Here is a 25,924-nt window from a genome sequence, read left to right on the forward strand (position 1 = left end):
CGGGGTGGTGGAAACCGAAGCAGATGGATAAGGTTCCTTTGTAGTGGTTTCGGGATGGTCATGTCCGTTCCCCCCGCACACCCCGAAAGTGATTTGGGTGATTGGCTTTTGGAAGAGAGAGGGGGCTGGAGTTGGGGTTTTTAAAAGGAAAATAGCTGGGTATGGAAGTAAAAAAATAAAGAAGGAACTGGGTATGAGGAAGGTAAAGCCTTCAGCTTTACAGAACTGATTTCTTTTTTTCCCTTTTTTTAATTTTTGAAAAGTTTTTATTATTAAAATAATTCAGCATTAATACACACATATTGCGAATATACAAGCATACAAACATACATTTAATACAATCCTTTAAAATGTTCAAACATACCTACACTCAATCCCACAGATAATTCCTTTTCCCCATCACCATCCATCATCCCTCACCCCACCTTTGTGTTAGACTTCCAATCTACTCAATTGCAATTTCTTTCCACTTCTATTACTTTCTTTCACACACCTTTAACCTAATTTCATGCTTCTTTTTCTGTTACACATTGTTATCCATCTTATTTAATATTTCAGTATTTAAAACGGAACTTGTTTATTCTAATAGGAATTCTTTGGTTCACAAGGAGGAATCGCAATGAGTGTGGGCTCCTGTGTCTCCTCAGCCCCAGTCATACTGGCAGAAGTTGAGCCCACGTTCAGATTAGCTAGAAGAAAGGGGGGGAACCCCAGAAAAGGAGGGGTTGTGAAAGGGGCAGTTGGAAGGAGGGACTGCAAAAGGTAGCTGTTTGCTTGGTCAGAATGAAATGGAAAGGAGTCTGTGGGACTGATCTTTTGTAAACTTAACAACCTAACCATATACAGTTTGCTCACAGGTAAGGCACACTGTGTTCCGTGTACTCCTAGGTAAAATATGGACACTTCCTGGAAAGGAAGCCCAGCTGAACACAGTGAGATATTTTGAGTAACATACTAGGTCTGCACTGTGTGCATAGCACATATGTTTGATGCCTGTGCCAAGGCAGATCTGAAGCAAAGGTTTTAAGAAATTCAGCATCACTGTATCTCCATAATGGTCGTTGTACCTGTTTGGACACTATAGGGCCATAGCTTGTGTCCTTGTCACTGGACTGTTGCTTTAGCTTCCTTATTTATGTGTGTATATCAGGCTTCCCCCCTCTGCTTTTTCAGTCCAAAAGACATTCAGAGTGGCGTCCAAAAATCAGTAATAAAAAGACAGTCCTGCTTTGGGCTTGCGACCTAAAAGACACAACACAAAAATAAAGAGTGTTGAGAGAGAGGAGAGTAAAACAAAACAAATTCAAGCATTTTTTTCTTAAGCTGAAATTGAAGCAGTAGACTAAAAGTAGGAATCAACCTGCTTCAAATCTGTTCCTTAGCTTCCACAGCCTGATGAAATGGCTGTTTCCAGGTGAAGCTGAAGAATGGAAGAGTCTGTTAGAATTGATAGTTGGGCATGGACGACACTACTTTGCTCAGGATAAACTTCTTAAGCACAAACTTTCTTGCTTTCCTTCTGAGGCAACCTGATGGAAAAGATAAGCCTAGATCCTCAGATGTTTCGCTCTTTGTGGCTACTGAGTACAGAGTGCTCAGTCTTCATTAGACTATTTGGGGGAGTTCTGCCTTAGGAGATTTCCTTTATAAAATACATGGGTTTACCTAGGCCTGCCAGTACCTCCCTCTTGTTCATGGATGACATGGTTTTTTGCTACATGGTTTTGGCACTTGGAGAATGAGTTTGCTGTTAAGGTAAAGGTAAAGGTACCCCTGCCCGTACGGGCCGGTCGTGACCGACTCTGGGGTTGCGTGCTCATCTCGCTTAAGAGGCCGGGAGCCAGCGCTGTCCGAAGACACTTCCGGGTCACGTGGCCAGCGTGACGAAGCTGCTCTGGCGAGCCAGCACCAGCGCAGCATACGGAAACGCCGTTTACCTTCCCGCTATAAAGCGGTACCTATTTATCTACTTGCACTTAGGGGTGCTTTCGAACTGCTAGGTGGGCAGGAGCTGGGACCGAACGACGGGAGCTCACCCCGCCGCAGGGATTCGAACCGCCGACCATATGATCGGCAAGTCCTAGGCACTGAGGTTTTACCCACAGCGCCACCTGCGTCCCGAGTTTGCTGTTAGTATACAGTATATGATTGTGATTAAGTCTTCTACTGCAGATCAAGCTCTCGACTGCCCTTCTGCTCACTGATTATATACTTTCTAACTGGGTTGTCACTGCCTTTTCATTCACAGACCAAGGCACATTATTTTTCTTGCTTAGGACTCCTATATTTAGAGTTGTTGGAGGAACACTGACCCTAAACAGATGACCAATTTATCAAGTGCTAATATTTTCTAGGGCCATAGATCAGTGGAAGAAGAGGTTCCTAGGTTAGCAGAACATAGTTAGATGTTTTATATTGAGTCAGACCATTTGGTGCATCTAACTCAACATTGTCTACAATGATTGGCAGTGTCTGTCTAGGGTTGTAGAGTTTCTTCCAGCCCCGCCAGGAGATGCCAGGGATTGAACCTGAGACCTTTGGAATGAAAGCAGGTGCTCTGCCACTGAGCTTCAGCCTAATTCCAACCAGGGCTGGGGAAAACTCCCCTTTCATAGAATCATAGAATTGTAGAGTTGGAAGGGACCCAGAGGATCATCTAGTCCAAGCCCCTGTAATCCAGGAATATGCAGCTCTCCCATACGGGGATGAAACCTGCAACCTTGGCATTATCAGTAGCATGCTCTAACCAACTGAGAGCTGCTGTCACTCAGTGCAGACAATTCAATACAAGCAGCTTCCTTTAGCTATGTCTACCACAGATTTGTCTATTAATCAGAATTAATTTTTTAAAAGATCATGTCTATAATGTATAATGTAATGGGGGACAGTTATCAAGTGGCAAGGCATCCTCACATTTACCACTGGGTGAGTTGGTCATCAGTAGTCACTCAATGTAATAAATGATGTAGTGATCTGCATTTGGTTTCCTTTGAAGTTTAAGTAAAAGCAACAAAGAATCTTCTAAGCTTATAGACTAGCATAATGGCATATGTTTTTTTGTTGACGAGTCTACTTCCATCGGTTGTTCTTAGAGCTGACCCACCATTAGGCAGAGCAAAGTGATTGCTTCATGCAGCATATGAGAGTATGTGTGAGGTGTAAGGATGAGTGCACCTACCTCTAAGATGGCTTGATGTACTCAGAGAATAGGAGAGGACACTAATTTGTCCACATTGTTGAACTAGGAGTTAACTGCCCATCTGGTTGGCTTGTAGTTAAATGGAGGAGAGTGACATATTCTCATTTGCCTCGGGCAGCAAAATGCCTTGGCTGACCCTGGATGTTCAACTGGTTTCTTGCTTTCTAGCTCCAAAAAACAAATCTTTTTGGAGCAAATTTCTGTATAGATTGTACACTTGTGCAGTTCTTGTACTTTTAGAAAGCCAGTTGTATAAATTAAGGTATTGCCATACTCAGTTCCTGCATCTGATGAAATAGGCTGGCTGTTGCCTTGGAAACCCACAATTGCTGTAATGATTCAATTAAAGGTGCTACTGCACTTTATATGTTCTTTACCCGTTTTATCGCTCTTGGCTTATTTAGTTTAGCAGGGCTTACAAATGGACCTTGTTTTGCACCTCCCACCCTTTATCTCTAAGTAACATATGTTTGCCACTTTTTTCTCCTTTTCACTTGCCTACTTGTTCCTTTAGCAGTGGCATGATAGGAAGGAAGCCAATAGGAGCTGCTTTCTACATCTCCATGCCAGGACATGTTAAATTCATTCAGTGTGGGAAAAGCAAAAAACCATGCTCTAAATACAGGTACAGTGGTACCTCGGGTTACATACGCTTCAGGTTACAGACTCCGCTAACCCAGAAATAGTACCTCGGGTTAAGAACTTTGCTTCAGGATTAGAACAGAAATCGTGCTCCGGCGGCACAGCAGCAGCAGGAGGCCCCATTAGCTAAAGTGGTGCTTCAGGTTAAGAACAGTTTCAGGTTAAGAGCTCTGGAACGAATTAAGTACTTAACCTGAGGTACCACTGTATATATACTAAACTTAGCTATGATGCTCTGTATATATTAAATAGTAGTAGCCATATATTTAATGTTACATTCATTTAGCCTTATTAATGCTTATTTTATTTATCTTTGACTGAGTCTGTTACTTCTGTGGAATGCTCTCCCCAGGGAGGTTTGTCTAGTACCTTCCTTATAGCACATTCATTCCTCTTCAACCAGACCTTGGGCTGATTAATATTCTACAGCCTTTTAAATGTGTTTGTGGGAGGGGAGTTATTGTTTTGTTGTTTCTGTTTTAACTATTTCTTGGTACTTTTATCCAGGGCTTTTTTTAAGCCTGAACTCACTGAAACTCAGTTCTGGCACTTCTCAGGTGGGCGCCATTGCCGTTATAAGAGAAGAAGGGAGGTGTTCACCTTTTTCTAGAAAAATAGAACTGCTTTTATCTCTTGTTTTTATCACATGAACTGTCCTGAGATCTTTTGATGAAGGGTGGTATATAAATCTAATAAATAAAAATAATAAATAAATAAATATTTAGATTAGGTTTAGTCTTTGCATAGTGGATTTTATTAAAGTGTTATCACGTACTTTATTGCATCTGCCAGGGCTAGATTGTTGAGAGAGGGTCTAGTCCTTTCATTTTCACACAGAACATCTATAGTGGAAATGGTCAGCTACTCCAGTCCATAGCCTCAGAGTTGCAATGGAATCCTAAGCAAGTTTACTCAGAAGCAAGTCCCATTCTGAAAACATGGAATAAGTCCCACTGAACTCAGGACAACTTTGTTCTGAGTAAATATACATAGGACTGCACTGTACATGAAATATACTCAGAGTCGCAAAGTGATTTCATGCTCTTTATTCAGCTCATAGTGGTGAGGAGGAATGAATGAATGTCCCCTCAAAGTATCTGCTTTATATACATTATTTACACAATGGGCTGCACATGATTGGCTAATTCCGGAATTCTACTGTAAGCCAATCAGCTTGTGGATTCACTTCAATCTGGAGCATGATTGGGTGGTTCCTTCCAACCAATCATACTGCTGCATTGTTCTAGGACCAATCAGACTGCTGCATTCTGAATCCTATTGTTCTAGGACTAATCAGACTGCTGCCTTTTGGATCCTATTGTTCTAGGACCAATCAGACTGCTGCAGTTTGGAGCCTATTCAACTCAGTACATAACACCCCTCCCCTCTAAGTTCCCGTCCTGCCCGGGAGGTCGCATTCATAGTCCTCGAGGTACGCTGGCGGCCTACGTGTGCGTTGCGGCCTGGGGTGTTCCCTGGTCCGGGGTTCAGGTTCTGGCTCGTGTTCCAAGGATGCTGGCTGTGATGGGGCTGTCTGGTCTGGCGCAACCGGCTCGCTCAGTCGTGGTTCTGGTTCCGGTGTCCTTTCGGCCTCGCAGGTCCTCTCTGTATTTACTGATTCTGCCTCTCCTGCTGGCCCCTCGTGCTCTATGGGCCTCACTGCCCCTCTGTTCCCTTGGGACTCCTCTGACCTTTCCTCCTCCTGGTTTTCTCCCGGGAATCGTCGCCGTATCTGGTCGCAGTGGCGGCGCCAGCATTGCCCCCCATCTGTTAGCACCTCGTACGACACGGGGCCAGTGACCCTGGTGACTGTGGCGGGTACCCATGCTGGGCCTGCCCCAAAATTCTTTGCGTACACTGGGTCCTGGGCCTCGAAGGTCCGGGGGTTCCTGCCTTCCCCCACCACTACCTCATCCTGAGCTCTATCGGGGTGAAGGCGGTCCAATCTGATTGCAAGGCGCCGACCCATTAGTAGTTCAGCGGGGCTCCGGCCAGTTGTTGAGCTGGGGGTGCTGTGCTGTGCTAGAAGGAATGTGGCAAGGCGGTACTCCCAATCCCCTTGCGTCATGCGGCGAAGGGTGTCCTTGGTGGTCCGCACCATGCGTTCTGCTTGGCCATTGGTGGCAGGATGGAATGGCGCCGAACAGATGTGGCGGATGGCGTTTTGCGCTGTGAAGGTTTGGAATTCTCCTGACGTAAATGCAGTCCCGTTGTCTGAGACGAGAGTGTCAGGGAGCCCGTGGGTTGCAAACAGCCTGCGTAGTACCCGGATGGCTGCGGACGTAGAAGTGGACGGTACCAGTGCGACTTCCAGCCATTTGGTGTAGGAGTCCACCACTATGAAGAATGTTTTCCCCTGAAAGGGGCCAGCGAAGTCCACATGCAGGCGTGACCATGGTGCTCGGGCGGACTCCCAGGACTGGACTGGGGCCCTTGGGGGATCTGGGCGGGATTCTTGGCAGGCCTGGCAGTGTTTGACCCAGGCCTCTATCTCTCCGTCGATCCCCGGCCACCACACATAACTCCTGGCAAGGGCCTTCATTCTTACTACCCCTGGGTGTGTCTCGTGTAGGGCTGTGAGGACCCTTTTGCGGAGGGGCTGGGGAACAACGACCCTGCTTCCCCATAACAGGCACCCCTTGTGGGCCGACAGTTCATGTTTGCGGGTTGTGTAGCCGGCGAATTCTGGCCCGGGGCTGCTGCTGGGCCATCCCCTCCACACCCAGTCCAGGACCCGGGAGATGACCCTATCTTTCTTGGAATGGTGTGCAACTTCTTGTGCCTGAATGGGGCGGTCGGGAAGCAGCTCCAGGCTCATAACCTCTTGTGCAGGTGCTGGGTCGGGGCCTGTTTCCGGTAGTGGTAGCCTGCTGAGGGCATCCGCATGGCCCATCGCCTTCCCCGGACGGTGAATCAGTGCATACTGGTAGCTGGCAAGGAAAATTGACCACCTGAGGACGCGAGGAGACAGCACTTGGGGGGTCTGCTTTTCAGGGGCAAATAAGCCAAGCAACGGCTTGTGGTCAGTCACCACGGTGAAGGGCCGCCCGTACAAGAAATCATGGAATTTTTTTACTCCCTTCACGATTGCCAGACCCTCCTTGTCGATTTGCGAGTAGTTCCGCTCGGTTGCGTTGAGTGTCTGGGAAAAGTATGCCACCGGTACCTCTCTTCCATCCGGGAGTTGGTGTCCCAGGACAGCGCCAATTCCATAGGGCGAGGCATCGCATGCTAGCACCACCGGCAGCCTCTCGTCGAAGTGTGCCAAGACCGAGTTTGAGACAAGCAAGTCCTTGACTGCCTGGAATGCGGCCTCCTGGCGCTGGCCCCACACCCAAGGGGCCCGCTTGTCCAGGAGTCTGTGTAGGGGCTCTGCTACCGCCGCCTTGTGGGGAAGGAAGGAATGGTAAAAGTTCAATAGTCCCAAGAAGGCCTGAAGTTCAGTCTTGTTCTTGGGCGCTGGGGCATCACAAATGGCCCGTACCTTGTCCCCAGTCGGGTGGACCCCTTCTGCGTCCACCATAAATCCCAGAAAGTCCACCTGAGGCACTCCTAGTAGACATTTTTCCCGCTTCACCTTGAGACCCGCCGTCTGGAAACGGTGCAGAACGGTGCGGAGGCGGTCCTCAAACTCCTCTGGTGTGGGCCCGGCAATCAACACATCATCGAAGAAGGGGGTGACGCCAGGAATCCCTTTAAGTAGAGAGTCCATTAGATTCTGGAATATGCCTGGTGCCACGCTGACACCGAATTGCAGCCGCTTTACCCTGAATGCTCCTCTGTGCGTCACAATCGTCTGTGCCTCTGCTGTGGCCTCATCTACTGGCAGCTGTTGATATGCTTGGGCCAAGTCCAGCTTGCCAAAAATTTTCGACCCAGCCAGGGTGGCAAGAACATGGCTGACCACTGGCACTGGGTATGCATGGGCCGTGAGGGCCTTGTTTATGGTACATTTGTAGTCTGCGCAGATGCGGACTGAACCATTAGGCTTGACGGGCGTGACGATTGGGGTTTCCCAGGGGGCATTAGGCACCGGCTCCAGCACTCCTTGCTCCACGAGCCGGTCCAATTCCTCGTCTATACGGGGTTTCAGGGCGAACGGGACCCGGCGGGCCTTGAGCCTGACCGGTCGTACTGCGGGGTCAAGCTGTAGAGCAATGGGGGGGCCCGTATACTGTCCCAATTTCCCATCGAAAACCCCCGGAAATTCCTTGCATATGGCGTCCACGTCCACTTGTAAGCTAGTGTGGTTCACCCCGGTGACGGCTAGCCCCAGTGGTCCAAACCATGCCAATCCCAGTAAGCTAATGTAGGGGCCCTTGACCACAAGCAAGTCCAGTTGCCGCGTCCGCCCTCGGTATTGCACCCTGAAGGTCCCCACCCCCATTGTGGGGACCTTACGTTTTTGGAAGTCCCGGAGGGTGAATGGGGCCGGCCTGAGTTTGGGACCCCCAGTAGGACACAGTTTCCTTAAGGTCCTTGCCGAGATTATGGATAGAGTTGAACCCGTGTCAAGCTCCATGCGGCATGGGGCCCCCTCTATCTGTACGTCAACATAAATTTTCTCTACGTTGGGGTGGGGCAACTGGTATACCTGGAAGTCCGTGAGCTCTGTCGAGTTGCCTTGGTGCGTTGGGCCCCGGGACCCGGGGCTCTTGGATTGGTCATCTGATGCCTGGCGTCGGGTGGGCCGAGCCCGACACACCCGGGCGATGTGTCCCAATTTTCTGCACTGCCTGCACTCTGCGTTGCGGAAACGGCAGGTCCTCCTCTCGTGACTTTCTCCACAGCTTGCGCAGCTCCCTCCTTCTCGTCGAGGCAGCTGTGGTATGTGGGCTGCTTGAGTGCGCTGCTGTACTCGGTGCACCTCCTCCCTGTCGGATCCTGAGTCGTCGGTGAGGTCTTCGTGGTGGACCCTCGGTTGGGACAGCTGGCTCGGCCGTGCCTCTTGCGTCGACCTCTCGGCAGCTTCCGTTGCCAGGGCCTCCTCCAGAGCGACCTGGAACGTTAGGTCCTTCTTAGCGTAGAGGCGTCGTTGCAGCTTCTCATCCTTCAGGCCACCGACGAGGCGGTCACGAAGCATGTTCTCCAGCTCTGAGAAGTTGCAGAACCGGGCGGCTTGGCGGAGAGAGGTCACAAACCCAGTTATGGTTTCCCCAGGGGCTTGCCGCTTTGCGTAGAAGGCATTTCGACGAGCCACCACTGAGGGCTGTGGCGAAAAGTGCCCCTTCAGCTGTTCCATTATTGTTTTGTATGGAACAGTAGCGACGTCTTCAGGCGCAAGGAGGGCCCGGGCGATTTCAAACGTCTCCTCTCCGCAGACGCTGAAGAATATCGCCCTCTTCTTGGCGTCTTCTTCGTCGGTGACCCCTTTGGCTTCTAGGAGGAAGGTGAAACGGGAGGCGTACGCTTCCCAGTCTCCAGATGCTGGGTTGAACGGCGAGAAGCTGTTGTCGGTTGCCATTCTGAGTTCCTTGTGTCCCGGAGCTGAAGCCTGGATACACGGTGCGAGGCAGCGGTGCGGCAGGTGGCGGTGCTGCGGTGCTGTGTGTGGCAGTCAGCTCAGCGGGATCCCACCTTCGTCGCCAGTGAAATATACTCAGAGTCGCAAAGTGATTTCATGCTCTTTATTCAGCTCATAGTGGTGAGGAGGAATGAATGAATGTCCCCTCAAAGTATCTGCTTTATATACATTATTTACACAATGGGCTGCACATGATTGGCTAATTCCGGAATTCTACTGTAAGCCAATCAGCTTGTGGATTCACTTCAATCTGGAGCATGATTGGGTGGTTCCTTCCAACCAATCATACTGCTGCATTGTTCTAGGACCAATCAGACTGCTGCATTCTGAATCCTATTGTTCTAGGACTAATCAGACTGCTGCCTTTTGGATCCTATTGTTCTAGGACCAATCAGACTGCTGCAGTTTGGAGCCTATTCAACTCAGTACATAACAGTACATTTATTATTAGTTTGATTTGTTAACCTGTTCTTCACGCTGAGATCCCAGGGTGGATCACAACTATGTAAATACAAGATTTAAAACAGTTTTTAACAAATTAGAAAGGTATGTATACAGAGGTCAAACGCCAGGATAAAGAGGCACATCTTCAGCATTCAGTGAAAACTGTGTAAGTTAAGTTGTCAGATGCAAGACTATGGGGAGAGAGTGTTCCTTGACTAAGGGCAAGGAAAATGCCAAGATGGCCCCTCTACTTATCTTAATGTCCAGAGGGTCTATAGAGAAGGGGATGGTATTTCAGATATTGGGGGCCTAAGTCATTTAGGGCTCCAAACACTAACATGAACTGGGCCTGAAAATGAACTGGCAACCCATTCAGCTGTTTTAAAGCAGAGGTTATATGAGATCTAAATGGAACCCCAGCCAGTAATCTGGCACTGCATGCTGGACTGGTTGAAGTTTCTTGTGTTTTTGTTCAAGGCCAGTCCCACATAGAGGGCATTGCAGTAATAGTCAGTAAGTTACCAGAGCATGGAGTATAGAGGCCAAGTCACTTCTGTTTGAAAGGGGCCATAGCTGGCAAACTAGCTGGAGCTAGGGAAAAGTACTCCAATCCCAGTACTCCAGTGACATAGTTGAATCCAGGAGCACCTGCAAGCTATGGACTGCATCTTCCAGTAGAATACAACTCTGTCCAGGACTGGTCATTTCGCCAGTCCCCAGACTTGAAAACTCAGAACACATAACACATGTCTTTTTCAGGATTCGGCTTCAATTTGTTGGCTCACATCTAGCCCCATCACTGCCTACTAAGCACTAGTCATAACACCTCAGCAGCCTCTCCTAATTCATAAGGAACAGAGAGATAGAGCTGGGTATCATCTGCATATTGATGACACATCACTGCAAATATCCTGATGACAGCTCTCAGTGGCTTCATATAGATGTTAAATAGCATAGGGAGAATCTACACTCCTAGCTTGCTCTCCTTTGCCCCCAACAAATTCTGTATCATTTCCCTCTTCTTTTTAAAACATAACAGCTCAGAGGGGTGATATTTGTTTTAACACGGTATAAATTTAAAATTAATGATTTAATAGTCAAGCAAAAAATCAACAGCAATTCATATTTAATGAGTCAAATAGTACACCTTCCAGGTGCACTTACTCAGCTGGCATAATACTGCACGAGGAAGTTGCTAATTGGGATGATAAATTGTAACCTAAGGGTAGATACTATCTGCAAAATGTACCTGTCTAGCTGGCATAGATGACAGTCTGGCTGGGACCCTGGAATACAGAGCTTTTGTGTCTTGTGTTGGATTTTGACCTGTGAGAAATGAGTATTTTTTTCACAAGAAAAATGGACAGATCACAAATAGAATGAATATGCTTTTTGCATAGCAAAAATATTAATGGACAGAGCCCCTCTTTCCCCAGTGAGTTTTCTCTTTTTTTCTTTCTTTCTTTTTATCTCAAGAGGTTCTTTGGATCCTAGCCAAAAAAAGTTGAATTTAATTGTTTCAAAATTAATGTACAATAGGTATGTATGTTCCTATAACGTACTGAGTAATGGCATGGGCAGGCAAACTAAGGCCCGTGGGCCGGATGCAGCCCAATCGCCTTCTCAGTCTGGCCCGTGGACGGTCCAGGAATCAGTGTGTTTTTACATGAGTAGAATGTGTGCTTTTATTTAAAATGCATCTCTGGGTTATTTGTGGGGCATAGGAATTTGTTCATGTTTTCCCCCAAAATATAGTCTGGCCCCCCACAAGGTCTGAGGGACAGTGGACCGGCCCTATGCTGAAGAAATTTGCTGACCCCTGGAGTAATGGCCATTGGAATAGATATATTTTTCATCTTACTTTTTTGTATATCCAAGTGCTTCATATTTAATGGTCACAATTTAGCCCTGTTCAGATATTCTAAATTCCTCGCATGATAAGGAAAAGTGAGGACAAGTATGCAACTCTGTCCACCCCCCACCCACCTCTGCTCTGGCATTTTCCCTCCTACTTGCAGCAGGAAATCTTCAAAAATAGACCCATCATTATATTTTCCTATGCTAAAGATACAATAAAAAGGGAACATTTAAAACTCCCTAGTTTATATTGCGGCAGCTGCTCAGATGCTGTATGCAAAGTATTGGGAATGACCAAAAATACTGCAGATGGATGAATGGATTAATAAAATGTGAAAGTATATTGTAATAGCTAAATTTATGAAATCTGTGAGACGGAGAGGAACGACGCCAAACATTAGATTTATTTATAATTAAGTGGAAACCATAGATACAATTTGGACTCAAATTCTTTATTTCCAACAATGCAATATTGCAATAATGAGAGAAAATGCAACAGTGATTAGTTATGACCTTTGTGAAGTTAGAAATCTGAATATTTTTCAGTGCCCTGACATACAGTACATGTATTTTGGGGGTATAGCATCTCTTTTGCATTTGAGAAGTATTATACAGTTTGTTTTGGAAGAATTTCAGGTAGTTTTTCAGTACCATATAACAATAACAGAAAAACTCCTTTAAAAAAACGTGTCTCGTGTTGCTCTCCTTTAGCTGTAAATTAGCCAGAGGAAACACCCTTTCTCTTATTCATACCCCGCTGCCTGAATGTATTAACATCTTCTGGGCATTGCCTGTGCCATACTTTATCTGTATTATACCTGGCTCTAGAGTAGCTATAGTAAGTCAGTCTACTAATAGTATCAAAGCTTTCTGTTAACAAATCTCAGCAAGTTTGGGTATTAGATCGTTCTGAACTATCCCCTCACCAAAGTGAGGCTTTTTTGAAGCCAGAATAAGCTGATCCTAGAAAAGCAGGTTAAGGCAAGTATCAAATGGTTTGTCAGCTAAATACACTGCAAGGGTGGAGGATTACATTCATAATATGTTGTGTATTATGGGTTAAGCTACCCATCTCTAAGAGGGAAATAGAGATTATTTGAATCAGTCATCTTAACTCTATTTGCAGTGATGAAAATTATATGTTTCAGCTGGAGTAAAACTTGGAAACAAGATCTTACGTGTTTTAGAAATCCATTCTTATCTTACTCAGTTTTGTACCAGTATACAGTATAAAATGTAAAGTGTTTTAGAAGATGAGTTGATAGTCGGGTAGTGGTGTGTTAGAAATGGTTTGTCCATTTGATTATCTTGTGAAACACAGTAGCTCAGCAGCAAGCATCAGCACTAGTTCAGAAGGATGGCAACAGTCGGGAGACTCGGGTGAAAGCTGGTGGGGCAGTGACAGTATCTGCATTCTGAGGCAGCTGCCTCACTTTGCCTAATGATAGGGACAGACTTAAAAGATTAATTTTGAGAAACAAAATTAGGCAGCAGTGTATCTTGACATGGAAATGACTTGATGTTGAAATTTAGTAAGGCTAAGGCTGAAACATTCAATTTAGCAGCAGTTTTCACTTTGGTAGTTATTTAAGATCCCATAAATACTTTAAGGATTACATGGGGAAGGTTGGTAACACTGCCTGTTACAGAAAAAAGGTGTGTGGTAGTTGTGATTATTGTGTAGCTGTCAACACATTTTCTAGTACAATATGTGTTTGAGGTTTGTCCAAGGGAAATGAAATGAATGAGTGCTTTCTGTTCTCAAATAATTGGTGATTCATTCCTGATGGAATGCATTTCTATTTTTGACAATGCGCTGCATACTATTTCAAAATAATGACAGTGAATTATGGTATTTCTACATCTCTTATTTGCATTGCAAGCTGGAAAAATGTTACGAAAGGACACATTCAAGGTTTCATTCATCTCAACCAATGAACTTAATAAATTTATGTGTTTGCTCCTATCGATATATATATTAAGGTTCCCGTTTTAAAAATATAATAAAAGAGCCCTGTTCAATAAGAGCAAAGGTCTATCCAGTCCAGTAGCCCATTTACCAAAGAAAACAACTTTGTGGGAAACCCACAAGCAAGATATGACCACAATAGTACTCAGGCAACCCATATTTACAGGCATGCTATATCTGATCCTGGATATATTATCTATCATGGCTAGTAGGGTTTAATAGCCTTATCCTCCATGAATTTGTATAGTTTAACAATGTGCTGTGTGAAGAAGTATTTCCTTTTGTCTTTTTTTAATCCCCCAACATTTAGTACCCTGGATGACCCCAGGTTTTAGTATTATGCCTCTCTTACCTGGAAAGCATCTAAAATTCACCTCTAGCTTTAATTTTTGTTGTTTGCCCAACCAGGACCTCATGCTTTTTGCTTAAAGTATGGGAGACATGTAACAGCTAGGTTTTATTTCTATATATATATAAAAAGAGGAGTGGCGATTGCTTCTTTATTTCAGAATCCTAGCTGCTTAATTTGGTATCTCAGCACTGAGCCCCCTTCATGAATCACTGCCTTGCCATGGCGAAGGGGCTTGAATAACTCAGAGAAGCTGTGAGCTATGCCGTGCAGGGCCACCCAAGATGGACAGGTCATAGTGGAGAGTTTTGACCAAACGTGATCCACCTGGAGCAGGAACCAGCAAGCCACTCCAGTATCCCTGCCAAGAAAACTCCATGGACAGCACTGAGCAGAGACTTATTCAATCTCTATCTTGGAAGTGAGCCTGGAGGCTGACCTTACGGCTGCAACATCCAGCCTAGTATTTGCACTTTATTGTTTTATATTTGTCCTCATTTCCCGCCCCCATTTCATAGTGTAACATCTTGCCTGATGATGAGTACAGTGGTACCTTGGTTTGCAACTGTTTTGGATTACAACCGTTTTGGATTACAACCATGTCAAACCTGGAAGTGCGTGTGCCTTTTTGTGGATTACAACCCTTTTAAAATTATTATTACAACCCCCCCTTTTTTGGGGGGAGGCCCCATTGGCGAAAGCACGCCTTGGGTTACAACCTGTTTTGATTTACAAGCAGACCTCCGGAACGGATTATGGTTGTAAACCAAGGTACCACTGTATTGGATAATTAAAACTCTTGTCACGATTTTGTGACATTTTGTTTGGTCCTAACATATTGCCCAAGTGTGGATTTTTTGAGCTGCTTTTTTATGGACAAACACCCCCTTGCTTTTTAATATAGTTTTTAATATTTCCAACAGAGCAGCAATTGCTGTGCCTCATGACCTGTCATCATCTGCAATAGTGATTCCTAGTTTTCTCATGAAGCAAACCGTTCAAACCCCGCCCCCAATATGTTATATAGAGATCAATAAAATATTACATGGCTCCGAGCAAAATCGTTTCTATCCAACACACAAACAGTAAAGGTTGGCCCATAAGAAAAAATCCATACTACGGCAATACCTTTATTAGGCTGAACAAAAGGTCACAAAATAGTGTGCAAGCCTGGGTTATCAGGAACTCTTCATTAGGCTAGGTGATAAACGGAGCAATGGAGAGAGGGGAAACAATATTTGTTTGTTTCATGGAATAATGGATAGAAATCAGGTTGACAGTTGGATTGTATATTTTCAAAGAAGAGGCAACAACCATTGTACGTTCCTTCTCTGTAGCAGTGTTAGGTTCAGTCTGAATCCTGCAAAGCTCCTTACACAGCTTTATTGGAAGGTCCCTTCCTTCCTCCTGCTTTCTGTCTATGACAAGATGCAGACTCCATGATCTCACCATTAGCCAACTTCCTCACCCGCATGTTGCTTTCTTTACTGGGATTTACATGAAAGTGATATGTGTATCACATATTTTGCTAGTTGATGTTACAGTGTGCCCAGATTCTGTGCAGGAATACTTTTAAATAAGTCCCACTTAATTCAATGGGGCTTAGTCCCAAGTATATTGTTGTTGTGTTTAGTTTATATACCATTTGATTGGGGGAGGGGGGGAAACCTCAAGAGTTATTTATGCCATAAAATTTCTATACTCCTTGGTTGTGGAAAAAACCTCAAAGCAGTTTAAAAGAAAGCCTATGGATTTTACGTAGAAGTTTAACTATGTTGAGGGCAGATTTACTCCCATGTAAGTACATAGAATTGCAGGCCTACAGCAACATCCTATTGTGTACAATGGTACCTTGGAACTCAAGTGTAATCTGTTCTGGAAGACCGTTCGACTTCCAAAACATTAGAGTTCCGAGGTACGGCATCTATTTAAGCAGACATATATAGGATTGCACTATTAGCCTTAATTCATAGATGTTCCAATTAAGGTTGCCAATCTCTCCCCCCCCCCCGAAGGCCTTGTGTGCCTTTAACAGCTAGTACAGTATAGGGGCAAGTTTTGTGTGTTTAATATTCTATCTTGGTAGTGGACAGTGCACTTTAAAAATGAAAGGAATTCAGAAACCTGCAAGTTGTCTTACATTTCCTCACTAGAAATGTACAAAAGCCATCTACTTTTAAAAGCCTCGGGCAAACATGGCATTTGGATTTCTATTCCAGTGGTTGACAAATTGACTTGGGGGCAGAAATGAATGACATACGTGTCTCTGGATGTAGCCACTGGAATAACTTTCCTGTATAAACTAACAGCCTGATCTTATACATCAGGCATAGGCAAACTCTGCCCTATAGATGTTTTGGGACTACAACTCCCATCATCCCTAGCTAACAGGACCAGTGGTCAGGGATGATGGGAATTGTAGTCCCAAAACATCTGGAGGGCCGAGTTTGCCTATGCCTCCTATACATATTAATTTAGAACATAATTTTTAAAGACTTTCTCTTTAGTGAGTGTTGTTGTTGTTGTTGTTGTTATTTACTGCCCTTCACAGGGCAGTTTACAGGATTGCAGATTTCGACTTTGCCAATTTTTGTTTCAGTTCATTTTTTAAAAATAATGCTTTGGGCCACGGCACCAGGAGAGAAGAGTTCATGGAGCCCACTACCCGCACACTAGATTATTTCTTTTTAATCCCCCTTCCCTCTTTCTATCATATACACTCAGCTCCAGCTCCATTTTTCAGCCCTAGGTAGGGCAGGGTAAGAATGATCTTTGTTAACTGAACATGGCAAGAATGTTCTCTTAAAAGTGTACCCTAGGACCCTTGTGATATCACAAAGGATTCTGGAATTGACTTTCTGCTAAAGCAGGGAAGCCAGCCAAGTTGGAAGCAGTGTAAGTCATTAAACACACAGGGTGGTATTCTACTAAGTTTTAATCATAGCAGACCTACTAAAACTAATGGACCTAACTTAGTCATGCTCATTAATTTCAGTGAGTAAAAACATAGTTGAATGCCACGCATACATTGCATCCAGCAGGGCAGGAACCCCTACAGTAGTAACTACATTAGGCAGCTGCCTAACCTGTCTGTACGATCGGGCTGGAACTATGTTTGCCTGGCACAAACTGCTGGGAATTAATCAGAAAATGTTTAATTCTATAAATGTATGGCCTAATATAGTTTTTAGTAGTCATAGCTAGAAACCGATTTTAAAAGCAGAAGTGATTTATGAGTGTGGCAGGCTGAAGTAAAGGATTTACATTATTCTCCTTTTGATGTGGATTCCTAGAAAAAAGACTTTCTGGCTGTAACAGCAAGAAGGTGGTAGGGAGGTAAATCTTCAAAGCATAACAAACCACTGCACTCTGAATTACTTTATTGGAAAGAGAGGAACATGGATAAAGGCACACGATACCCAATAATTTGTGGTCTCTCGCTCATCCTATATAAAAACACTGAGGGTTGGATATGTACTTATCCTCATTTACATCACACTGTTCATATCCAGCACCCCAGTTCTTGTTATGAACAGGTCTGTCAGAAAGGGGCACTGTTGTTTTTCAGGCACCCAGCCTATTTGCAGTTATAGTGGCAATCTTAAATACCCTTGAGGAACAAATACAAGATCACTTAAAGTGGATTAGTTACTCCTTGGCGATTTTTAGCTGTGCTGTTACAGTGCAGAGTGCTCAAGGGCTGCTTAAAAGAGGATTTCCCTCACTTTTTTAGATCCATGCTTAATATAGATGAAGCGGGGATTCTAATGCATGTTAGTAATAATGAATATAAATCATGGAAGGGGGAAGTTATTCCAAGTTCAAACAGGCCACAAAATTCACTGGAAAGCCAAGACTAATGGCAGATTTCATTTGGATGACATATACTGGTAGTCTGGAATGGGAAAGACTTTAGGTAGATATACACATGGCCTGCAGAAGTCCTATTTCAAAATTGCCGCTAGCCCATACTCTTGCAGCACCTGTCACATGAACCATGGCACCTATAGCCAACAAATTTATGTAAAGCTGTAAGTTTTTGGGTCTTCCAGTAATAGCCACAACAACAACAACAACCAAAATATGTTGAAGAGAAAAAGGCACTAGGTGTGGTCACCAGATATGTTTTTAAAATTACTTAATGTAATCCTACCTTTCAACGATTCCTTTTCTTAGGGATGTTGCAAAGACTAAAAACTAAGTGCAACAAAATCTGCTGTATATTTTGGAAACTTGTTTGTTTGCATTTGGATACTTCTTAAGATTGAATACCAAATTCTACATGATGGTTTTTTAAATCAAAAGCAGTTTTAAAATAAATAAATCTGAGTCAAGATGACAAGCTGAACTTTTCAGTCTGCTTACATATGCCCCATTCAGTCCCTGATTAATGAGCAGAGTCAGGACCAAACTTTTATGTTGCTTCCATCATGACAGGCACCCCATCTGACTCCCCAGTCTGCCTGTACGGCAAGGGGGCCCACAGTTTGTTTAGGCTTAGAATGATTAATCTAGGTTAAAAATGTTTCTGGTTCTCAGACAGAAAATCTTGGGACTTATTGCTGCTTTGAGAAACCATAGCCAAGGCTCCAGGTCAGTGACTTCAAATTACATCAGTCTAATCCTTGGTACATGGAGCATTAAGTGTTTAAACTTATAATTTATAAAACTTAAAAAAAAAAAACTAGTAACCTTCACAGGGAGGATGACTTTGTCCTCTATCTGCACATCATGGCCTTTGATATTCAATACACTTTTATAAATTTTGCATTTCTGCTACATGGTGTACTCTTGTATAAACTGGCGCTTCTCAAACAAAAATGGTTTAAAACCTAGCATGGTGATTCAGACCCACTCCCCCCCATCATACCTTAGGTAAAGGGACCCCTGACACTTAGGTCCAGTCGTGGCCGACTCTGGGGTTGCGGCGCTCATCTTGCTTTATTGGCCAAGGGAGCCGGCGTACAGCTTCTGGGTCATGTGGCCAGCATGACGAAGCCGCTTCTGGTGAACCAGAGCAGCGCACAGAAACACCGTTTACCTTCCCGCCAGAGTGGTACCTATTTATCTACTTGCACTTTTTGGTGTGCTTTTGAACTTCTAGGTGGGCAGGAGCAGACACCGAGCAACGGGAGCTCACCCCGTCATGGGGATTCAAACTCCCGACCTTCTGATCAGCAGGTCCTAGGCTCTGTGGTTTAACCCACAGCGCCACTCGCGTCCCTCCCCATCATACCTTGCTTTGTCCCAAATATGCCCCAAGTGTTGGCAGTGCTTTCATCAATTCATTTATTCCTTTACTCAGTGGTTGAATCCTTGGGTGCCTATATGGCAACTTGCAAAGGAAAATACCTACGTACTTTTGACTAGGTTCATGAGGTTGCTATCGCTACTACACTACACCTTGACATCCCAACACAGTGGGAAACAAAGTAATTGTAGGTTACCCCATACCCACCTCACAATGATATCCCCAAATACTGTACTGGCAACTTTTCAGGTCAGGCCCAGCATCAGTACAGTACAGAGCATCCTTGAGCACTTTTGTGGCAACTCCTGCCCTGTGCCTCTATAGTGGATGGCTAGTTCTGGGAGCTAAATTTCCCATGATGCCCTGGTGTGATGCTGTGTCAGGGACATCATGGAAATTAGAATGGCAGTTCAAAAATAACAGCACTGATTGTAGATATTCTGCACATTTTACTGAGGGCCCCCTCAAACCTGGAGTTGGCCCTTTCTCAGGTTATCATCACAGGTCTGAAAACTCTGTGAACTCCAAATTTTGTTGGCTCCACCTGGGATGCACCAGGTCTTGCTAGATTCTGTCAAGAACATGCCATATTTGGTGCTGCCTCCACCCCGAGTCACCAGACTGTGGCCTTGGCCACACTTGCTTACCTTTCACCCCACTCTTTCCAGGCAGAGGTCTGCATTTCAACACTCCATGGCTGAGTGTGGTGGTGGTTTTTTTTGCTCCAGGCTTTCCTCCCAAAACACACTCTTTAAAGCTGAATCAGAGCAAGCATCAATTAAGATTTCCCACAGATTGATACTTGCTCTGACTGAGCTTTAAAAGAGCTGGTTTTCATGGGGAAAGTTATGGAGCAAAAAAGGGTGCTCGGACATGGAGCATAAAATCGCAGACCATGCCCGGAAGAGAGGAGAAAATGTGTTTTGACTCCACCTTCCCAAGCTGTCCCCAACCTCCTCTGGGGCTCCCAGTCTTTCTTCGTTTTCTAACCAGATATTTGTCCCCCTCCTCCTGTGCCTGCTGCAGTAAGCCTCAATTCTTGACTCTGGCCACTTCACACAAAATATTTGTCTTAACTCCATGTAGGAGGGGAAAGTCATGCCTGAAGCGACCTTCATATTTACAATAATGGAAATACTTTGATGTAAGTTTGGCCAAAATTTTATTGCTAATTTTCTCAAAACTGAGGTAACATGATTCTTGTTGTTCTGAAGAAGTGTGCATGCACATGAAAGCTTATACCCAGAACAAACTTAGTTGGTCTCTAAAGTGCTACTGGACAATTTTTTAATTTTTTTATTTATTTCGACTGCTTCAGACCAACATGGCTACCTACCTGAATCTTATGTTCTGGTCACTTACACCTTTTCTTCCTGCTTGTAAAAGCCTACTATTAGCAGATAAGCCTGACTGGTAGAAGTGGTACAGTTCCATCTTCAACATTATTTCCTGCCTACTCTTGCAAAAGCCATGTTTTCAGTTGTATCACTCTCAAGTTAAACTATCATTCTCACTGCTTAGTTGAATTATGGTCACAGAATGCTGTTCCTCAGCTGCTAATCTTACAAAATTAATAAAGCTGGCTCTTTTGCCTTCCTCTTTTTACAGTTATGTTTTGTAGGGATGAAATATTTCATGCAAAGGTGAATGTCTTTGACCTTTGCTTATCACAGATAATATGAACAAATCCATGCCACTGTTACTCTGCAAGGGTACTTCTGGAAGTGTGTATTTGCTTCCATGTTTTCCTAAGAATTGCTATGTTTCCTTTAAAAAGGCAGCGTTTTGCACATATTTTACTTGTAAATAGCTTTGAATTTCAGCTAGGATGACCAGATGCAGTGGCACACCACCTAACACTTCACAGATAAGAACATTCTTGTTAACATTATACCTCCATTCTCAGATCAAAGAATGTAGTCTCCTGTCCCGGCCTGTCTTACCCCATTGAACACTGCCAAAGTACTGAGTTTTCCTGAGCTCTGTTTTATTTACTCTGCAACAGTAGTGGCTGCTGAAGCAAAACATCTTAGTAAATGGACCATGGCAGTTCCCTTTCATAAGATCTAATCACACAGTGGTTCTTGCTGTACATACTACAATATGCTACATACTAAGAGTGAATTCATTCACTAAGCATGAATCTTTGTGTAGGCAAAATAGCACCTCACACAAACAAGGAAGGGGTATCAGCAGGCTTGAGAGGTGGGGAACCAAAGGGTTGTGGGAAACCAAAGACAGCTCAACAAAGACTGAGGTGTGTGTATGGAAGAACCAACAGAAAAATGGAGGGATGGGATGAAGTATACTCAAAGAAGGCATAGCTAGATGGCTGGAACTCTTTATAGGAGCACTCCAGCCTGCAACATTTCGTTGCGGGTCCCACTTACTGCAAGTAAAAGACATCCAGCCCCATGTGCTATTGAGGCAAGTAGTTATGGGGAAATAATTCTGTCTTCTGTAGAATTCTGAAATCCACAGCAGTCCTCTCCAGGTGTCACAATCTGGTTTAAATCCTGTTGAAATCAGTTGTGATTGTGACTAATTTAAGACTTGTTAATTTCAATGGGACTTAAGTGCAGTTTTTTTAAAGTGCTACAGTCAGTTTGAAATTCCATCTTGGCAAAAAGCAGGGAACTCATAAAATTTGTAACAAAGATATGAAATAATATCATTTGAAGAAATCTACACAAATCCTCTGAACAAGAGTATTTGTTTCTAATAGACATGCCTAGGATTGCTGTGCAAGTCCTGAAGTTCTATTTAGACTATCTTCCATGTGCATATAGCATTATAACCTTTTGTACTTTGCTTCTTGCAGGCTTTGTTAGAGAAGTGAATTATGAATCTTTATACTGCATTGTACTAGCAGAGAACAGAGTTTCTGGGGCCTTTTATTTTGGGAACACAAAAACCAAGACCGAAAGGTGACTTTTTATTTCAGTTTCCTTGATTCCCCTTCCTTTGCTGTTCTAAATTAAGGGTGGACAACACCCCCACCCCCAACAGCAGGAAAAAGCAGTAGCCAGACAAACTGTAAACCAGGTAAAACTTTTGCTACTAGTTTCCTGTTTTGCCTTGCTACTGCTCCCTCCTGGACAGAGAGGAGATGCAGGATCATGCCTGGAAGAGGAGGGTGGACCCACCCACTTCCAATTTGCAACAGCTGGCCTGATAACAGACTAACAGACTTCCAGGTGGGAAATTTCCAAGGGGAAAAACAGTTCTTTATCTGCTAATTAGTGGGAGGGAGTATTGTTTGTTTATTATTAAAGTATAGTTAATGTTGTTTGTTATTATTTATAAGGCAGGTGGTTCTTCCCCCCCCCCCCATAAATGTTATGTTAGAACTGAGCTTTCCAAACTGTTACCTGTGTCGGCTGCAGTATGTAGGTGTGTCAGGCAAATGCTCCCCATGCTGCTCCCAAGGCTGGTAAAAAAAAAGTAAAGGACCCCTGGACAGTTAAGTCCAGTTAAAGGCGACTATGGGGTTGCGGCACTCATCTCCCTTTCAGGCCAAGGGAGCCGGCGCTTGTCCACAGATAGCTTTCCGGGTCATGCGGCCCACTTCTGGTGCAACAGAACACTAAAGGAAGCCAGAGCACACAGAAATGCCATTTACCTTCCTGCCACAGCGGTACCTATTTATCTACTTTTACTGGTGTGCTTCAAATTGCTAGTTTGGCAGAAGCTGGGACAGAGCAACAGGAGCATACCCCGTCATGCGGATTCGAACTGCTGACCTTCCAATCAACAATCCCAAGAGGCTCAGTGGTTTAGAAGCCTGAGTTAGTTTAACCTCCGGTTTGCTAGTAAAAATGAATTATTGTGTCACGAAATGATGCATGTCTAAAAAGTGTGTCACCGATATGAAAAGTTTGGAAAGCTCTTTTAGGCAATATATTGATGTATGATTCCCCCCTTTCCCTTATGGCAGTGTGTATTTCTCTCTCTCTCTCTCTCTCTGTGTGTGTGTGTGTGTTTATGTTTATGTACACACAAACATTGCTATAAGTTACTTCGGGTGACAAGCAACTAATAAGTTTAATAAATTAATAAATAAAATAAGCAAACACTCTTCAGCACTGCTACTATTGCTTTTTCCTCTCACAGGAGTTGAGTTACAGAACTAAGATCAATGATTTTGGCTAACACATGATATTCTGATTCTATTTCGTTCTTATCTCCCTTTTCTGTCATTATGATGGTTACAGTGGCCAACTCTCCTGACCAATGAACCAAGCAGTGGGATGATGGGTTGCTCTTGCACAGTGAATGTAAATGAAGTGTTGAAAAAGGACCTTTACACACGATGTGCAACATTTTTTGCTCAGAGGCCCAATCACAATCTCTCCACATGACAGTAATTGGTTACCTTCTACTGAACAGAGGATTTCAAACCATATACCTTCTGGGAACATTTATCCCTACTTAACATTGTCTACCATATAACCCCTACACACATTGCAGATATTAATGAGGCATGTCTATACACTCAATTCACATGAAATAGTGACTAGGCATCTTGGGTTTTACTACTGTCACTCATGAATGTGCACTGCTGAACACATCCAACACTCCCTTATGGTAATGTATTGCAGGGGAAGACTAGTAGTCTGGCTAGTGATCCAGGGAAGGTTTTGTTTCATTACTGATTTTCTTCTTATTAAAAGCATGGTGATGTTTCCACATTAACATCAGAGCTTCATAAAGCAGAGTTGGAAAATTACATCTCTAGAAAATAAAATGGTTCACAGACTGAGAGCCATACTTAACAAGGTGGGGGAGGAGATTTAGGGGCCATGTGACATTTCATCCCAAACTGATAATGTAGGAAATTGAGGATGTATTTTATCCGCTGTAGAATTCAAGGTCAGAATGTTGACCTAGTATGCAGCAGCTCTGAAAAAGACCAATTCTATCTTGGAGATCATAGGAAAGGCACTGAAAATGCAATTGCCAGAATTATAATGCTGTTATACAAATCGATGGCATGGCCACAACTTGGGATACCATGTTCCATTATGATTGCCCTACCTAAAAAAGGAAAACTTTTAAGAGCTGGAAAAGGTTCGGAAAAGGTTCAGAAAAGGGCAACCAAAATGATCAAGGGGATTCTTAATATGGGGGGGGGCGCAGAAGGGGTGTCTGTGTGATAGGTGTGAAATATTATACACTGTGTGGATAAGATAGCTAGGAAGAGGTTTTTCTCCCTGATAATACTAGAATCCAGGGCCATGAAGCTGAATGGTGGAAGATTCAGAAGACAAAGGAATGTGTTTCATCACATAGCACAAAGTTAAACTATAGAATTTGATCCCACAAGATTTTCCTGCTTGGCAGGGGGTTGGACTCGATGGCCCTTGTGGTCTCTTCCAACTCTATGATTCTATGATTCTAAGATGTACTGATGGCTGCCAACTTGTATGGCTTTAAATTCATGGATGATATGACTATCAATGGCTACTAGCTATGTTCTACCTTTATTGTCAGAGGCAGTATGCCCTGGAATACTAGTTATGAGCTTGGTTATACACATGTGGATGTAATGTGTAGTTTGTCCCTCACTATTGCATGCCTAGAATTAAGTACTTGTAGCCTGCTCTGGCCTGAGAGGGCAAGGCTATATAACATATGTATAGTACTGTACTCTTTCCTGGTACTGTACATGGAATAAGTCTCCCTGTCTCTCTCCCTAGATTGCCCAGTTAGTGATAAACATGCCTAGTTCCAAATTTAAGGCATGTTTTAATTGCCCCATCTATCAGGGTAACTTACATTGACTCTAAGAGATTGCACTAGTGATAGCGGCCACTCATGTTTTTCTCAGATAATTTTTTAAAAAAGATTTTACGTTCACAATAGAATCATAGAGTTGGAAGGGACCCGCAAGGGTAATCTAGTCCAACACCCTGCAATGTAAGGATTTCAACATGCTGTATTGAAACCATACCGGGCCGGCATAGCTTTGCAAATGTGAAAGCAGTTTTATTTCTGAACAGATGCTTATATAAGGTTCGTAACTCACTGACACATGTGCTTTCCAAGAATCCTATCACTGCCCAAGTGAAAATCAAAGCTTCAGTTCCCACATGCAAACTGCACGACCTGTGTTGGAAGAAAAGCAAGGATTTGAGAAGGAAGCTTTTTTTTTTTTTTTTTTTTAAAGGATAATTAACCAATTGCAATTGCTCTGTGGCCCAGACACTAAGATGTAGACACATATGAGCGTTTTAAAAAAATATTTATTTTTCACGAATTGGCCAACATTTCCCACAGTGCAGTCAAATGCAACTTTTTTTTTTAAAGCGCGCTCCAGAATGGGCCTGCCAGTCATTGATGCCCTGAAGGCAGGACTCTGCGGTAGAAATCCGGGGGGGGGGCTCCTCCTCAACAAAATGAGGAGTCCCCCCCCCCATAGCAGGGCTAACGTCTCTTGAACTAGGTGAGCTAATAATAGACATGATGATTACCCAAAAGGCGGCGGCGGCGGGGGAAGACTATTAAGCCTATAATTACCATGGGGCATCGCCGGTGCCAATGCATGCCCGAGAGCTGCCTTGTTTCCTCTCTCAGCATGCATCCAGTTCCTGTGCAGAGAACGGCCGGGCTCCGCCGCGCGCCCACCCCGCCTGCCCCAGGCCTTCAGCTGCCCGAGGGCCCTCCCCATTTGCCACCCCACCCCGTGC

The 25,924-nt window shown here is 44.2% G+C and overlaps 1 long non-coding RNA gene across 3 annotated transcripts; it reads right to left on the reverse strand.

The window, feature by feature from the left end:
- Nucleotides 1-11,056: 11,056 nt before the first annotated feature.
- Nucleotides 11,057-25,807, reverse strand: LOC128415393 (uncharacterized). Of its 3 annotated transcripts, none has more exons than XR_008330937.1 (3): nt 25,755-25,807; nt 25,264-25,343; nt 11,057-11,135 (listed from the first exon to the last, which is right to left on the reverse strand). It is a non-coding gene; the product is annotated as an uncharacterized LOC128415393 (long non-coding RNA). The 3 variants fall into 3 exon arrangements; XR_008330936.1 differs by lacking the exon at nt 11,057-11,135 and adding an exon at nt 12,059-13,104; XR_008330935.1 differs by lacking the exon at nt 11,057-11,135 and adding an exon at nt 20,325-21,751.
- Nucleotides 25,808-25,924: the final 117 nt, after the last annotated feature.

The sequence above is a fragment of the Podarcis raffonei genome, chromosome 6 (assembly GCF_027172205.1).
Source record: "Podarcis raffonei isolate rPodRaf1 chromosome 6, rPodRaf1.pri, whole genome shotgun sequence".
Classification (NCBI taxonomy): Eukaryota; Metazoa; Chordata; class Lepidosauria; order Squamata; family Lacertidae; genus Podarcis; species Podarcis raffonei.